Source organism: Schistocerca gregaria, chromosome 2 (assembly GCF_023897955.1).
Source record: "Schistocerca gregaria isolate iqSchGreg1 chromosome 2, iqSchGreg1.2, whole genome shotgun sequence".
In the NCBI taxonomy this organism is placed as follows: domain Eukaryota; kingdom Metazoa; phylum Arthropoda; class Insecta; order Orthoptera; family Acrididae; genus Schistocerca; species Schistocerca gregaria.
In genome coordinates this window covers 105744057-105758002 of record NC_064921.1, presented here as the reverse complement: position 1 = coordinate 105758002, position 13946 = coordinate 105744057, and positions in this window count along the sequence as shown.

Genomic DNA, 13946 nt, shown 5'->3' with positions numbered 1-13946 from the left:
CGCTGGGATCGAATGAAGGGTAGAGCCACAGATCGTAATACATCTGAAATGTAACATCCACTGTTCAAAGTGGCGTCAATGCGAACAAGAGGTGACCGAGACGTGTAACCAATGGTAACCAATACCATCACGCCGGTTGGTACGCCAGTATGGCGATGACGAATACACGCTTCCAATGTGCGTTCACCGCGATGTCGCCAAACACGAATGCGACCATCATGATGCTGTAAACAGTACCTGGATTCATCCGAAAAAATTACGTTTTGCCATTCGTGCCCCCAGGTTCGCCGTTGAGTACACCATCGCAGGCACTCCTGTCTGTGATGCAGCGTCAAGGGTAATCGTAGCCTTGGTCTCCGAGCTGATAGTCCACTCTGCTGCAAACGTCGTCGAACTGTTCGTGCAGATGGTTGTTGTCTTGCAAACGTCCCCATCTGTTGACTCAGGGATCGAGACGTGGCTGCACGATCCGTTACAGCCATGCGGATAAGATGCCTGTCATCTCGACTGCTAGTGATACGAGGCACCCTCCTGAGCCCACCGATTCCATATTCTGCTAACACTCATTGGATCTCGACCGACGCAAGCAGAAATGTCGCGATACGATAAACCGCAATCGCGATGTGCTGCAACCCGACCTTTATCAAATCGGAAACGTGATGGTGCGCATTTCTCCTCCTTACACGAGGCATCATTGATGACATGATACAATCATGATGCCAAAATTAATTTTATAGTTTTCCTAACAACTTTTTCGCTGTAGGTTTCTACAAGGTGCAGTAGAATGCAAATTTTTCGTTACACAGACGGAACAGTTTCACACCTCTTGCGGTATTATACCTCTTATCTCTGATTACTTTTATGTTTTTTTTTACGGCAAAACTTGTATCAGATGCAGCTATAAGCTTTAAGAAAGTTCATTTTTTTCTCAGTCCTTATATGTCAGTGGTTGTGTTTTTTCTATAGCTTTAAGTGAAAAAATTATTCATCTTTGAAATTTCTTGTAATGTTATTTTTCTTTTTTCGTAGCAGCTGGCATGAAGTTTCTCTGGAAAGTACTTCTTGTGGGCTAAAAATTGAGCTGTCAAATATTTTTTTTTCGGAATGTTTGCTAACAGTTGAAATTACCACTAACTGACAATGTTGTGAGACGCTGAGATGATCTTGATGTGCCTATTTTCGCAAGGGCTCCTATAGTCATTCGCTATCCCGTTGCACTCGCAAATGCTTCCGTACGAGCCCTGATTTCTGCTTTCGGGGCCCTTATGTGAGTTGTATGTTTGTGGCAGTAGGATCAAAAATGTTCAAATGTGTGTGAAATCTTATGGGACTTAACTTCTAAGGTCATCAGTCCATAAGCTTACACACTACTTAACCTAAATTATCCTAAGAACAAACACACACACACCCATGCCCGAGTCACGACTCGAACCTCCGCCGGGACCAGCCGCACAGTCCATGACTGCAGCGTTCTGAGACCGCTCGGCAAATCCCGCGCGGCGCAGTTCTCTAAACTTTCTCAAGATATTTTTCTAAAAAAAAAAAGCTGCCTTCTACTCTTCACAAATTCCCATTTGATTTTAAGGAGAAATTCCGCAATACTCACATGTTGACAGATCCTGCATGTAAGAAGTCTAGCAGTACGTCTCTGACTGAATTGCTTCGATGTCTTCCTTCACTTCGACCTGGTGGGGATCCCAAACACTGTTACAGTGCTCAAGAATAGGTCGCACAAGTGTTCTGTATGTCGTCATCTTCAAGGGTGACCTACTCTTCCCTAGAATTCTCCCAATGAACCGAAGTCTACCATGCGCTTTCGCTATTACCGGCCATGCGTGCTCGTTCCATTTCGTGCCACTTTGCAATGTTACGCCTACAAATTTAATCGACGTGACTGTGTGAAGTAGCAGTTCCTGTTCTATTTCATGTCGCTGTGCAATGTCACACCTAATTAATTGATGTGACTGTGTCAAGTATCACACCACTAACACTGTATTCCAACATTACAGGATTGTTTTTCCTGCTCATCTGCATCACATTACATTTTCCCACTTTTAGAGTAATCTGCCATTCATCACACTAAACAGAATTTCTGTCCGTATCATCATTTTGTTGTTGTTGTTGTTGTTGTTGTTGTAGTCTTCAGTCCAGAGACTGGTTTGATGCAGCTCTCCATGCTACTCTATCGTGTGCAAGCTTCTTCATCTCCCAGCACCTACTGCAACCTACATCCTTCTGAATTTGCTTAGTGTAGTCATCTCTTGGTCTCTATCTACAATTTTTACCCTCCATGCTGCCCTCCAGTACTAAATTGGTAATCCCCTGATGTCTCAGAACATGTCCTACCAACCGACCCCTTCTTCTAGTCAAGTAGTGCCACAAATTTCTCTTCTCTCCAATTCTATTCAATACCTCCTCATTAGTCACGTGATCTACCCATCTAATCTTCAGCATTCTTCGGTAGCACCACATTTCGAAAGCTTCTATTCTCTTCTTGTCTAAACTTTTTATCGTCCATGTTTCACATCCATACACTCCTATAAATACTTTCAGAAACGACTTCCTGACACTTAACTCTATGCTCGAGGTATTACATTTCTCTTTTTCCGAAACGCTTTTCTTGCCATTGCCAGTCTACATTTTGTATCCTCTCTACTTCGACCATCATCAGTTATTTTGCTCCCCAAATAGCAAAACTCATTTACTACTTTAAGCGTCTCATTTCCTAATCTAATTCTCGCAGCATCACCCGATTTAATTCGACTACATTCCTTTATCCTCATTTTTCTTTTGTTGATGTTCATCTTATATTCTCCTTTCAAGACACTGTCCATTCCGTTCAACTGCTCTTCCAGATCCTACAATCACTCAAAAACGACACTTTCTCGTAAAGTGCAGTGTCATCGGCAAACAGTCGCGAATTGCTGCTCACCCTACCCAAAAGGTCTTTTATGTATACAGAGAACACTATCAATCCTATCACATTCCCCTGTGGCACTCCTAACGATACCCTTGCCGCTGATGAACTCATAAGTTTTTGAGCCACTCACATATATTTTGAAAAGATGGTATAAATTTGAAACATGAGATCAAGCTTCGTTACAGACTTTTAATGATAGTTACCCTGGAGCATTTAGTCTTTCAAAGATACCCTTTCGTCCACCCGATTAATATTTTTTGGTTCAAATGGAAAATAGAAAAATGTGTATTAAGAATAATTTGCAAAGTTTCCTTTGCATTAACATACCAAAATGATACGAGGATATTAAAAGTGTAAATATGCTATTTGTAACAAAATTTAATAAGAAAGGAAACTAATTTTAAAATTCTTAAACGTAAGTGCCGAACAAGGGAGGCAACAAATCCACTTTTAAGCAGCGGAAGGTAAGAAACAGAAATAGAAGAAAGTTCGATACGTTTTATGAGATAAAATTCATCGTGCATGAACAGTAGTTGAGTATAGCAATGTAGATCCTTCTTCGGACCAGTGCTCTTGACTAAAGACTAGAGTGCGTGAATAACTGTAATCGACTGACTGCGAAGTATAGTAGTTACGACGACGAAAAGCAGAAGAAACAATCATGGTAAGCAGAAAAACTAGAATAACACATATAATACCGAAAACGTCAGTGTGTAACAAATAGTGAAGTAACTCAAACAATACAAAGTCCAGGATGGAATGTAACAATATCATGAAAACAAGTTGCCACTCACCATATAGCGGAGATGCTGAGTCGCAGATAGGCACAACAAAATGACTGTCACAAATTATTTAAATTATATTAAGTAATTTAGCCCCCACCCCCACCACCACCATGAACCGTGGACCTTGCCGTTGGTGGGGAGGCTAGCGTGCCTCAGCGATACAGATGTGTAGTGCAACCACAACGGAGAGGTATCTGTTGAGAGGCCAGACAAACATGTGGTTCCTGAAGAGGGGCAGCAGCCTTTCCAGTAGTTGCAGGGGAAACAGTCTGGATGATTGACTGATCTGGCCTTGTAACACTAACCAAAACGGCCTTACTGTGCTGGTATTGCGAATGGCTTAAAGCAAGGGGAAACTACATCCGTAATTTTTCCCGAGGGCATGCAGCTTTACTGTGTGGTTAAATTATGATCACGTTCTCTTGGGTAAAATATTTCGGAGGTAGAACAGTCCCCCATTCGGAGCTCCGGGCGGGAACTACTCAAGAGGACGTCGTTTCAGGAGAAATAAAAATGGCATTCTACGGATCGGAGCGTGGAATGTCAGGTCCCTTAATCGGGCAGGTAGGTTAGAAGATTTAAAAAGACAAATGGATAGGTTAAAGTTAGATATAGTGGGAATTAGTTAAGTTCGGTGGCAGGAGGAACAAGACTTTTCGTCAGGTGAATACAGGGTTATAAGAAGCTTTCGAAATGTGATGCTACAGAAGAATGCTGAAGATTAGATGGGTAGATCACATAACTAATGAGGAGGTATTGGATAGAATTGGGGAGAAGAGGAGTTTGTGGCACAACGTGACGAGAAGAAGGGACCGGTTGGCAGGACATGTTCTGAGGCATCAAGGGATCACAAATTTATTATTTGAGGGCAGCGTGGAGGGTAAAAATCGTAGAAGGAGAGCAAGAGATAAATACACGAAGCAGATTCAGAAGGATGTAGGTTGCAGTAAATACTGGGAGATGAAGAAGCTTGCACAGGATAGAGTAGCATGGAGAGCTGCATCAAACCAGTCTCAGGACTGAAGACCACAACAACAACAACAACAACAAGTAATTTAGTTATCTATGAAGGAATTTTTTTATAAAAAAGGACTTCTCCTTAGCAACAGAAAGCTACTGGTTGAGAACGTTTACAAAGATCTCATTCTCTTTATCATTTCTAAAAGAAGGGAGACACACAAGGACAGTGACAAATCATATGTAACTCTGAAGACAGTTTTCAAGTCTGTTTATTCGAACTGCTTTCAGTATTTTGGTAGACAGAGGGCATAAACGTGTCGGTGTATTTAAGGTTTTACACACCAAGAATGGACTACTTTTCGAAAAAAAGAACTTCCAGTTCTGGCAGTTGCATTCTGCTGCTAAGGAAGCTTTTCCAAACACTTTCCCACAAACGTCCTCCCCATTGCCAGGCTCGACACTCATCTTTCTGACATTACACCTGCACAATGACTTACTACAGAGAATAAATACTGAATCTCATCTTTTTTTTACTATTTTTTAATTTTTTATGCTCACTCAGATTTATTTATTATTTCACGTTAATTGGCTTCAAAACCAGAGGGCTTCTTCCCCAGACAATTGCAGGTCATGTAAAGAATAAGTACAGCTTGTTAGATACAAAAACGCAAAACAATAAAGGGAATACGAGGGTTGGAACTTTTAATAGCTCGTACAAAGCTCGTACAAAATAGATATGTGTTTCAAAGTATTACTGACCTTCAAAGTAGTCACCAGCATTGTGTATAACCCGTTGCCAGCGATGTGGAAGTCGTTGCATACTCTTGGCAGTGCCAGTTGTGTTGACAGTTCGAGCAGCGCAGTCTATTGCCGACGAATCTGTAGCAGTTCTGAAGCGAATGACATGAAGTGTTTCCTTCAGTTTAGAAATCGAGTTGAGCTTACGAGGGCTTAAGTCAGGGGAGTGAAGCAGGTGGTATAGCACTTAGCAGCTCCGTCAGTCAAACAAATCAGTAACAGCTTGCACTGTACGTGCTTGAGCATTGTCCTGTAAAGTGATGGTCAGTCTCTGTCTCTATGCTGTTCATTTTTGTAACTTAACCTACGACCAGCTTAGAGGCAGAAGTGATGACACGTACTGCCGCTCGAACTGTCAACACATCTGGTACTACTAAGAGTACCCTACGACTTCCATATCGCTGGCAACGTGTTATACACAATGCATGTGACTATTCTGAAGGTCAGTCAAATTTTGAAACACGTATATATTTTGTGCGAGCTGTAAATAAATAGTTGCCACTATTAAAGTTCCAACCCTAGTATATAATTTTTATTCGTCACAATACGAGGTCTTTCAGCTGTCGAAGCAAGAAGACATACACCATGACGCCAGACTATTCATTACACTAGGGGGCCGGCCGGGGTGGCCGAGCGGTTCTAGGCGCTACAGTCTGTAACCGCGCGATCGCTGCGGTCGCAGGTTCAAATCATGTCTCGGGCATGGATGTGTGTCATATCCTTAGGTTAGTTAGGTTTAAGTGGTTCTAAGTCTAGGGGACTGATGACCTCAGATGTTAAGTCCCATAGTGCTCAGAGCCATTTGAACCATTTTTGCACACTTCCCCCACTCCCACGCCACGCTGTCTCAGCAGGTGGAAGGGGGTAATGGGGGGAGGGAGGAGAGGGGGGGGGGGTTAATGCGAACACATACCATTTAAATGGCAAATGCAGACACAATTCCCACCACTTCATTTTATATTTCACATTTCTCAACAATATAAATAACAAATGAAACAAATCAGTATTGTTTAATTATTTTTGGCGCGCTAAAGACATGATATAATTTTCATTTGGTACAAACTGTCGGCATGCAGACAAACGTAGACAATTTCAAAGATTTTCGTATTTTCGCATTCAAATTCAGACATAATTGTTACTCATTTATATTTCGATTGAAATATTTTAGCACTTTTTCAACCTCGTTATGTAGACGTGGAAACTTTACCAGAGCCCTTATTGTTAGACGTCCTGAACGGTTTTAACGTACAAGGCTTTGTCATTAAAACGGGAATTACGTTGCAGTTCAGTCAGGTACACTTACACATGCACAGTGGTGCTTCCAATTGTAACGGCAAATGGTCTCGCAAAAACAGCTCGAAAACGGATGTAAGATTGACGGTGTTTTCATAGCGTTAAGCAAACTATCCTTGTAATTCTTTCAAGAGCACAACGAATTCTTCAGACATCGCGATTTTTTTTTAACGGCAGTGAGCTTAGAGAAGTGGACTGTTTTTTTCTCAAAGTGCTTCTCTTCTACAACACGATTTTCTTTTTAAACGCATCCCCATCAAATCAGAAATAAGTTGTTTGTCACCTTGAAAAATCTTAATGTGGGAAGTGACCAGTCAAGTCCACTTGGAACGTCAGGTCTGCTATCCATTCTGGATCTTCTCATTTTCATACCAGCACTCCTTTTTTTTCCTTCCTGAGTTCAATAATAACGAGTTTTACAACGAAAAATAGTTCTAGGTTCAAGGATAAATAGTTTTAAATCTAAAAATAGTTCTAGGTATGTCCTTTAATTCAACCAACGTCCTCTGCAGTAATACATAAAGTCTCCATGCTATTCGTTCAGCTTCAATGGAAACTGTTGCAACAGTGGAACAATGCCTGCAACTTCAGCAATTTTACCACCAATATCCTCACGTGGTGCATGCCCGCAAATTTGGCACAAAGTGTTTCTTGATGTACTGAACAATGAATCCTATCTGTCGATCACTGTAATTTTTTGCTCTTTGATTGTCAAATTAATATTTAAATTCTTTCTGTATGATTCTGAAATATCGTTTCATAGCAGATTTGCAGTTCTTGTCATTTATGTAACTGCGTAATGTATATACGAAAGTCTCATCCATCTCTTCTGGCATTTCCATTCATCTTTAACGTCTTGAGAAGATATACGCTGTATGATCAAAAGTATCCGGACACCCCCAAAAACATAACTTTTTCATTTTAGGTATATTGTGCTGCCACTTACTGCCAGATACTCCATATCAGCGATCTCAGTAGTCGTGAGAGAGGAGAATGGGACGCTCTGTGGAACTCACGGACTTCGAACGTGGTCAGGTGATTGGGTGTCACTTGCGTCATACGTCTGTAAGCGAGATTTCCACACTCCTAAACATCCCTAGGTGTGATGGTGAAGTGGAAACGTCAAGGGACACATACAGCACAAAGCGTACAGGCCGACCAATGGTTGAAAGGGTGGTAATGTGTAATAGGCAGACCTCTATCCAGACATTCACACAGGAATTCCAAACTGCATCAGGATCCACTGCACGTACTGTGACAGTTAGGCGGGAGGTGAGAAAACTTGGATTTCATGGTCGAGCGACTGCTTACAAGCCACACATCACGACGGTAAATGCCAAACGACGCCTCGCTTGGTGTAAGGAGTGTAAACATTGGGTGATTGAACAGTGGAGTGAAGAATCACGGTACACAATGTGGCGATCCAATGGCAGGTTGGGGTATGGTGAATGCCCGGTGAACGTCATCTGCCAGCATGTGTAGTGCCAACAGTAAAATTCGGAAGCGGTGGTGTTATGGTGTGGTCATCTTTTTCATGAAGAGGGCTTTCACCCCTGGTTGTTTTGCGTGGCGCTATCACAACAAAGGCCTACATTGATGTTTCAAGCACCCTCTCGCTTCCCACTGTTGAAGAGCAATTCGTGGATGGCGATTGCATCTTTCAACACGATCGAGCACCTGTTCATAATGCACTGCCTGTGGCGGAGTGGTTACACGACAATAACAGCCCTGTATTGGACTGGCCTTTCACAGAGACGTGACCTGAATCACATAGAACACCTCTGGGATGTTTTGTAACGCCGACTTCACGCCAGGCCTCACCGACCATCACCGACACATCTCCTCAGTGCAGTACTCCGTGAAGAATGGGCTGCGATTCCCCAAAAAACCTTCCAGCACCTGACCGAACGTATGCCTGCGAGTGTGGAAGCTGTCATCAAGGCTAAGGGTGGACCAACACCATATTGAATTGCAGCATTACCGATGGAGGGCGCCACTTGTAAGTCATTTTCAGCCAGGTGTCCGGATACTTTTGATCACATAGTGTATCGCTCGATTATCCCTTTTTGTGCAAACAGCCATTAGACCTGTGAGGTAAACAGCGCTGAAACTTCTGTCGAACTGATGAGAGTTGTGCCCATCGAAAAATGCTACACCGCAGTATTAAATGAAAAGTCGCTCTGCACCTTGTACTTCCGCAAGGGAACGAGAAAATCCAAGACAGGTAGAGCCTTGGGTCGCACGCTTTCCACACGTTTCAAGTTAGGCACAGAGTGGCCGGTCCTGCTCTACAGTAATGCATCTAGCCTGTGCTCTGTTCTTTTTCCCTTGTCTTGTTCCCTGGCTCTCGCACGAAAGGGATATCGTATTGCTAAAGCTGTGTAGCGAGTCGCTGGCCTGTAACAGCTTCCCCCTCTACGTCTCAAAGCACGCCTATATGCGCCCTACCGGTCAGAAATTTTAGGAAATTGCCACTTTAAAAAGGGCTAAATGGATAGCATGCGTCATAGTCATCGATAATTTACACCGCTTTGTTTTTCGCGGCCGGCGGCCGGAGTGGAGGGGGGATGAACAAGGGGTTAGCGCCCTCTGCCCTCACTGCGTTTCGAACGCTTCTAAATCTTCAGCGAGCGCCGAGGAACGGACATCCACCACAGGCAGCAAGGGGAGCGTGTAAGCCCGCTGCCGGCCCACATAAATTGCGAGCCCTGCAATTGGGCCCCGAGACGGGCCGAATCGCACGGACGTGCCCCCGCGACGTCACGCACGGAGCCAGTCTGGTGAAAAACTCACTGCACTCGCTGCAGCAGTTCCGGCCAATTCACTGTGATCAGGGGGTGGGGAGGGGAGGGGGGAGCGGCCAGCGGGGGACGTACTTCTGCAGAGGGAAAGGTCGCCCTACAGTTGAGCGGCGAGACGAACCAGACGTCACGGTTCTGCCTCTGACAGTGGCTGAAAAAGCTTTCGTCCCAACTTAGATGTCATCTGGCTTACACACGAGACTGTTCAAAATGGTTCAAATGGCTCTGAGCACTATGCGATTTAACATCTGAGGTCATCAGTCGCCTAGAACTTTAACACGAATTGCACCAAACTTATTCTACCTTAAACGAGTGGTAGTTAGCCACTCAATATGTTTTACAAGATAAACTACTTTAGTATCTACAAGGTAAGCATATTTCATTTGTATATGCAGTGTTAAAAGTTGTATAACTACCATAGGCTACCGAAGACTGACATGAGTAAGCGTTGTCTACGGCACTACAAATGAGTGGACATAACAGCGACTCAAACGAAGAAAGAAAACCTAAACTGAACAAGGCTTACAAAGTACAGTAAAAACTCGATCAACCGTCACTCTTTAAACCGTCAGTTTCTGCTAACCGTCACTGCTGTAACAGCATAATAATATTGTAATAAGAGAATGCTCTAAGGTGCAGTGACGCGTTCGCTTTGTTTATTTACTTTATTTTAGTGGGAAGTGAATGTACCCGCCCGCCGTAGAATGGTACATAAAATATGACCTTCAGTCGACGTGCTAACACATCTCCCCCTTTTCTTGTCTTTGTCTCACTTGTGAGTCAACAATCACCACTGGATCGGTTTCCAGTTGTGGCGAGAAGACTATAATTGTCGCAGTGTATCTAGCGGGCTGTGCCGTGTTACGTGTTTTCCACTTGAATAAGCTTTATTGACTAATATTTTACACTGCCGTATTTAGTGCAGGTGTGTGTGATACAGTGACTTGATAAAATGTCTGAAAAACGTAAATGTGTTGTTTTAGGACTTAATCACAAACTTGAAATTATAAAACGCTTAAGAAAGGGCAAAACTGCGACAAGTGCAGCGCTGATTTACGGTATTGGAAGAACAACAGTTAACGATATAGAACGTGATGCTGATAAAATAGAACAACATGTGTCAACAATGCAGAGCATGGATGGAGATGTGCGAACAAGAAAGACAATGAAACCTGCAAAATATGATGAATTGGACACTTCGATGTACCGATACAAGGAAGAAGTCAAGGGATTCCACTTTCAGGGCATATAACAATGGCCAAGGCTGTTGAAATGAACAGCAAACTTGATGGTGACTCGTCTTTTAAAGCAAGTATCGGATGGCTCGACAAGTTTAAATTTCGTCATGGCATTCGCCAACTTGCTATCAGTCGAGAAAAACTCAGAGCGGATAGCTCAGTAATTGCTGAGTTCCGGGAACAATTTAAAGAAAAAATGGCTGAATTGAATCTTGTTAGGGAGCAAGTTTACAATTGTGATGAAACTGGGCTTCAATGGAAGGCTATACCATAAAAGACATTAGCATCATTCTCTGAAAGAGCTGCTCCAGGTTTCAAAGTTCAAAAAGATCGCATCATTGCTATGGTTTGCGCAAATGCGACCAGCGATCATAGGCTACCCCTGCTTGTGACTGGGAAATCAAGAAAACCTCGTGCATTCAAGAATTTGAATTTGAATGCTCTCGCTGCACAATACTACGCCCAGAAGAGTGCTTGGACGGATCAATCAATTTTTTCTGACTGGTTTCACAAACAATTTGCACCTCAAGTTAGAGCACATTTGGCTGAAAAAAGTTGCCACAGAATGCGCTACTGCTATTAGACAATACCCCAACGCACCCTACTTGTGAAATGAAAAATGATGACAGCAACATAACATGTCTCTAGCTTCCAGCAACAGAACTTCGTTTATACAGCCCATGGATGAGGGAATCATCGAAAACATGAAACGTCGTTATAGAAAAATACACTCCTGGAAACTGAATTAAGAACACCGTGAATTCATTGTCCCAGGAAGGGGAAACTCTATTGACACATTCCTGGGGTCAGATACATTACACGATCACACTGACAGAACCACAAGCACATAGACACAGGCAACAGAGCATGCACAATGTCGGCACTAGTACAGTGTATATCCACCTTTCGCAGCAATGCAGGCTGCTATTCTCCCATGGAGACGATCGTAGAGATGCTGCATGTAGTCCTGTGGAACGGCTTGCCATGCCATTTCCACCTGGCGCCTCAGTTGGACCAGCGTTCGTGCTGGACGTGCAGACCGCGTGAGACGACGCTTCATCCAGTCCCAAACATGCTCAATGGGGGGACAGATCCGGAGATGTTGCTGGCCAGGGTAGTTGACTTACACCTTCTAGAGCACGTTGGGTGGCATGAGATACATGCGGACGTGCATTGTCCTGTTGGAACAGCAAGTTCCCTTGCCGGTCTAGGAATGGTAGAACGATGGGTTCGATGACGGTTTGGATGTACCGTGCACTATTAAGTGTCCCCTCGACGATCACCAGAGGTGTACGGCCAGTGTAGGAGATTGCTCCCCACACCATGTTGCCGGGCGTTGGCCCTGTGTGCTTCGGTCGTATGCAGTCCTGATTGTGGCGCTCACCTGCACGGCGCCAAACACGCATACGACCATCATTGGCACCAAGGCAGAAGCGACTCTCATCGCTGAAGACGACACGTCTCCATTCGTCCCTCCATTCACACCTGTCGCGACACCACTGGAGGCGGGCTGCACGATGTTGGGGCGTGAGCGGAAGACGGCCTAACGGTGTGCGGGACCGTAGCCCAGCTCCATGGAGACGGTTGCGAATGGTCCTCGCCGATACTCCAGGAGCAACAGTGTCCCTAATTTGCTGGGACTGCGTAGGATCCTACGGTCTTGGCGTGCATCCGTGCGTCGCTGCGGTCCGGTCCCAGGTCGACAGGGCACGTGCACCTTCCGCCGACCACTGGCGACAACATCGATGTACTGTGGAGACCTCACGCCCCACGTGTTGAGCAATTCGGCGGTATTTCCACCCGGCCTTCCGCATGCCCACCATACGCCCTCGCTCAAAGTCCGTCAACTGCACATACGGTTCACGTCCACGCTGTCGCGGCATGCTACCAGTGTTAAAGACTGCGATGGAGCTCCGTATGCCACGGCAAACTGGCTGACACTGCCGGCGGCGGTGCACAAATGCTGCGCAGCTAGCGCCATTCGACGGCCAACACCGTGGTTCCTGGTGTGTCCGCTGTGCCGTGCGTGTGATCATTGCTTGTACAGCCCTCTCGCAGTGTCCGGAGCAAGTATTGTGGGTCTGACACACCGGTGTCAATGTGTTCTTTTTTCCATTTCCAGGAGTGTATTTATCGAACGTTTGCTCTCATCTGATGAATCAACATCTGTAAAGCAGTTTTGGAGGTCTTACAGTATTAAAGATACCATTTTCAATGTTGCCAGTGCATGGAGTGATTTGTCACAGTCAAATCTCAAGAACGGCTGGACTAAACTTTGGCCTCAACCTAGAGGTGAAGAATCGGAGGAACCTGAGTGTGTGACAGTTGACGAGATAGTCAATTTGTGCAATAATTTACAAATCAGCACAACTTTGACGTTAGAAGAAGTATCAGAGTGGTTAGAGTGTGACAAAGTGGACGAGGGTTTTCAAATTTTGAGTGATGACCAAATTGTTGCCAGCGTAAGTGCCACGAAAGAAGAAGAAGAAGAAGGGGCTGATGAAGACGAGTGTTCAAACCATGAAGAAAAACAAACTATTAGCCATTCAGAGGCCTAAACAATGCTGTCCAAGTGTATAGCATGTTTTGAAAGTCAGGAAGAGGCTAATGCAACGCAGGCACTACTGCTCCGAAAAATACGAAATACTGCCGCGGTGAAAGCTCAAACATCGAAAAGGCAGAAGAAATTGACTGGCTATTTCCAAGCTAGATAAACTATTTCATCTGTTAGTTTATAGTACAGTACAGTACTGTACATTACGTATTTTGCAACTTTTGTAGCTACTGTACGGATGTTTTTATCATGTAATAAATAGTTTTATTTGCTGTTACAATCATGTTAATTTGTTTTCGCTCCGAAATTTTATTATATTACTGTGGGAGTGATATGTGTCTATACATAAAATAATTGATGAGGTTATGTTTTAGAGGAATACAGTGTTTCTGTTATCCGTGTATTCGCTCAACCGTCACGACCGCGGTCCCGAAGATGACGGTTAATCGAGTTTCCACTGTAGTGTGGAATAATTACAACAAGAAGTCTATCTCACAAAAAGCAAAATTACGCCAATACGGCACAGTGGTGCCCCCCGAGGCACTGTATGCAGCACAGACTACACTAATCCTAGGGCATACACAGACAACTAGAAAA